This window comes from Watersipora subatra, chromosome 6, assembly GCF_963576615.1.
Source record: "Watersipora subatra chromosome 6, tzWatSuba1.1, whole genome shotgun sequence".
In the NCBI taxonomy this organism is placed as follows: domain Eukaryota; kingdom Metazoa; phylum Bryozoa; class Gymnolaemata; order Cheilostomatida; family Watersiporidae; genus Watersipora; species Watersipora subatra.
This window is the reverse complement of record NC_088713.1, coordinates 17,855,977-17,860,696: the sequence shown is the minus strand read 5'-3', so window position 1 is coordinate 17,860,696 and position 4,720 is coordinate 17,855,977. Positions and strand designations below refer to the sequence as shown.

The window sequence follows — 4,720 nt, the reverse complement described above, 5'->3', positions numbered from 1 at the left end:
ATGTGACATGTTTAGCGCCAAAGCTAACTCGCCCTTAACATATACGCAATTCGGACAACGTAAAATATACAGATTACAAATTAAATCAATGAACTGCATAAAATAGTCATATGATAAATAAAATACTAACTGTATTATCAGTTATTCAACAAAGAATTAAAAGCATGCAGAAATATTAAATCAGTGTGCGGTTATTTTTGATGTCGGCAGAAATGAACTAGGCGACATCGTATTACAGCGTCTAGTACAAAAATTGCTTTTCACAGAATGCCATTTTAAGCACAGGCTCGTTGTGGTAGCCCAAAATTAAGATTAGTTCTACTGCTGGGTTAAAACTAACGATTATCATTCACTACATTACATTGTGACACTTTAGATTATAGATTAGGTACAGCGAGCCTAACAGAGTAATTTTATTTCAAAACGAATTTTCAGCGCACAGTCAGCTATCTTGAACTAAATACCTAATTTTTCCTACAGACTGGATTTGACGCATTTTTGAAACAAAATTTTTGTTCATCTCAAGATAAATTACATTTTGTTTTAGGAGGTAAATGAGTCGATATACAACACTATTTAGGTACACTAAGCTTTAACCTAGCGTCACGATTGACAACAACCCGTTTGCTTGTCTGTTCTATAACATATTGTTTTATAGGATCTTTTTGTCGAAAACTTTTTATTATATGTGCATTAAACTGAAACGCAGTTGTGAGTGACATATTTTTTCATTGCCTATGCGATTGCAAAGATTTATCTACGTACTTAAATTGGCAAGCATAAACACATTCAACACATTCGAACGACATGACACTATTACAAACTGACCTCGATAACCTATTTCAATGGGGACAGTCCAATGGTATGTAATTTAACGCCAAAAAGAGCACTATTGTTTCATTCGGGAAAACCTCTCTTACAGACAAATACCTCATAAATTACCATCTCGGGAACACCCCTTTAATCACATGTGACACTGTAAAATACCTTGGTGTGTACCTTTCAAAAGACAACAAGTGGAATACACATATTGAATATATTTGTATGAAAGCATCACGCATCCTTGGATTGTTAAAAAATACTATTAGTGATGCCCCAGTCGCAGTGAAATTGATTGCTTATAAGCAGCTGTGTCGACCTGTTCTTGAATACGCAGCCGAGGTCTGGGACCCTCATACAGCCACGCATTCCGACATGCTGGAACGCATACAAAATAAAGCTGTGAGGTTCATTAAAAATATTAAAGGCAGAGAGGTGTCCGTCTCAGAAGAAAAATTCATGTGTGGCTTAAAGTCTTTAAAACACAGAAGACAGCAACAGAGATTGTCTTTGTACATTAATATCGTATCAAACAAAGATACGTTTCCATCCATCCATGACACACTGACCGAAATGAACGCATCTACTCACTACATGACCACACGTTCTAACAATCTAAACGCCCTTTCCTGTGACTCTGGTCAGTTCTTGCAGGGATTCATCCTCAGGACATCTCGGGAGATCCGCACTGGGGAGATTGTAGCGGACTAACAAAAAAAAAAGACCTAGTGATCGGAGGGTCCCTCTCTTGCTTCTCATGAGGCTCTAGGGACTAAACATCATCCAGATCCAGATCCAGAACACGCTCAAACATTACCCAATTACTAGAATTTGTTAAAGACTTTTATTCAATATAAAATTGGAAAATACGTAAATTGTAATGCATAAAAGATTAACTATTAATACTACCAGCGTTCCGATAGGCGGCAGTAAAAATGAGAAATAGAAAGTCTGTCTTTTCTCTCTTTTTCTTACCGCCGCCTATCTAATCTAAAATTTTCCCACTACACCCTTCTAGAAAGAAGCAAAGGTGTGGGAATTCTTTTATTACAAAAATTCTTTACTAAAAACCTCTCAGGTCTCGAGTTGTTCTCGGCCAAAAAGAATTAAAATACGCATTTGTCCGGATTGTTGGCACAAACAGACCTGCTTTCTGTCGAGTGTTGTGGTGCTTGATAGTATTTTTAAAATCAGCGACCGTAAAGTTTCTTTCCACTGCTTTTAAATGAAATGCACACCTAATATATTTTCGCCGTTTAGCTAAACTCTCGATCCCTGTATTTGCTCTTATTTCTGTAAAACTGACTTGCCCCTTTAGTTTAAAAATGAACCTTAAAGCGGTGTTCTGTATTTTCTCAAATCTTTTGATATCTTTTTTCATAAACAGGTCCCATACCGTGCAACCGTACTCTAAAAGTGGCTCTATCGCATCGCTCATAGTACCTGCGGTATTAACCTATGTTCTCCTCTTAATTCAGATGATGTGGATCATTGAAACAGCTCACGGTTTCCCATGTGAGGATATATATGTATATATAAATATATGTAGACTAATTTGCAAATTTGTAACTGCAAAGACAGGTTTGTTGTGCCAATTTCAAACAATGCAGTTTTTGGCGAGTTTCTAATCACATGATTTAGTATGAAAGACTGATACATTGATGCAGAATCAAGTCCTTGCTAGTTAAGCCTTGTCTAATGTATTGTGATAGCAATAGTCGTGTTCAAAGTTCTCACTAAGGTGCTTCCTTTGGCTATTACCGCACAAGTCCTAAAGGAATGCTAAGACGCTTCAAGACAGTAATGATCCTGTACAGCAGCCATCCGATTATCACTCACAACTTTCATGATTGATAGCATGTTTTTATGTATTTATAAAACCATCCGCTACAGTAGCTGACATTGTAAGATCATTATAGTTGTAAAATTACTGATTATATGCAAAAATGCAATTATTCCCTTCATTAATGATCATACATCAACTCGTTTTGATTTTCAGGAACATTTATGTTTATTGTTTAAATGTTATTTAATCTGTAAAATAAAATGAAAAAGCTAACAAAATAGCTATCAAAATACAAAGTAATTTTACTTTGTAAAATTACTTTGTATTTTGATAGCTATTTTACCAGATCTACTTGCAAACTCAAATGGTATTTCACAGTACTAGCAAACTGCAGTTACATTAATTGGTGCAAACAATAGTAATATATGCCTGCAATTAGAAAAGCTTATGTAATGGTATTTGTGTTTTTAGGCAGTCTTCATGTAACTTCGATAGGATTTTTGAGAGGCCAATAACTGGCATAGCAGTCATCAATAATTCAAACAGCTTGTTAGAATTCACTCAGTTCTCTCAAATGCCTTATGGTAACAAAATGAATGAAGTTGCGTCTGTCATATACTGAAATAGTATATAAGAAAGGGTATATGTATGTATGTATATATATATATTTGAAAAAAATATTAAGAAGAAAGTAAACTTTTAGTAATCGGGCTACAAATCTGTTTCGTGCGATGCACTCATCAGTCTCGGTTGGACTAAAAATCTTTTAGTCCAACCGGTTGGACTTAAAATCTTTTAGTCCAACCGCCTCTGATGAGTGCATCGCACGAAACAGATTTGTAGCGTGATTACTAAAAGTTTACTTTCTTCTTAATATTTTTTTTCAAATATTTCATACTCCACTAATTATCTTTTAGGTTTTTAGTGTAGAGTTGTTTTTCTAAGAGCTTTTGCACCTGCTTTTAGTTACTATATATGTATATATCTATACCGTGTCTTACTGGATATTTCCCAGGGTTGGCACGAAGAAATCAAATGATCCAAATTATGAATTTAACTCAAAGATCTAAATCGTCATAATCGTAATTTAAATCAATGATTGAAATCATGAATTTGTTGGAGCAAAATCAAGATTTCTTTGACATTTTTTTATATTTTCTAAAAACCATCTCACCACTATCAACTTCTTTTCAAGCATGAAAACTTGGTTGTGGCTGTACAGAGTTCTCTATGCGAAGAGTGGTTACTTTAAGTGAACAACTTGTTATGATAAAGCGACAAGAGCATTTTTTCTGCAGTGATAGTTGGAAAATAAAATCTAAAGACGCCATAGTGCTGGAAAACCTGCAAAAAAATCTGCTAACTTTTTTATTCTTTTCTGATTTTCATTAGAATGTTAGACTCTGTATTATACTCTAAACCAATTTGAATAGAACAATAGAAATGATAAAGTTTTGTTTACTTTTACATTGGTTGCAAATATGCTCGCTACAATATTTTCAGCAAGTGGCAATAAACAAAAATATGTGAACACCCATACTTAACATTTTTGTTGCCACTGACACGGTTTAAAAAAAACTGAAAGTCGACCATTCATCTTTATCTTTTCTTACCACTAATATATTCGGTAGTCCCTTGCACTGTGAGAGATCGTCTTGAGTCGTCACTATACACATATTTATCCTATAAACTGGGAAGCCGGCTGATTAGTATAGTGGTTAGCGCGCTGGTTTGTAAAACGGAGTGTCCTAGTTCAATTCATTTTTGAGGCAACTTTTTTTGCTAGCGCTGTTACCTTGCCTACAGATGGACAGACACGGCTTTTATTATAGTAAAGACTAGCAGGAATGCCCAGCATTGTATATGTATTAAAAACAGCTTATAAACAGTGGCAGGTAATGTAGTTGTCATTGGCTAATTTGAGTAAGTTAGTATTCGTATTGCTAAACTTACTAATGAAAGCCGTGAAAACAAGCTTTAGTGACATTGCGTGTGACACAGAGCTGCTATGCATGCTTTAACCCAGATAATGTCTCATATCGCCCCATGAATACATTGCATCCTGTGTAGCTTAATAGGTTAGCTTGTCGCCTTGTAAATGGCAGGCCCCAAAAT

At 35.1% G+C, this 4,720-nt stretch overlaps 1 protein-coding gene across 1 annotated transcript in view; it reads left to right on the top strand.

The window, feature by feature from the left end:
* The first annotated feature begins 450 nt into the window (after nucleotides 1-450).
* Nucleotides 451-4,720, top strand: part of LOC137398967 (splicing factor ESS-2 homolog) — a 39,536-nt gene continuing 35,266 nt past the window's right edge. Inside the window, exon 1 of the mRNA XM_068085130.1 lies at nucleotides 451-550. The gene's annotated coding sequence lies outside the window, so the exon portion shown is untranslated. The remainder of the gene's footprint in view (nucleotides 551-4,720) is intronic.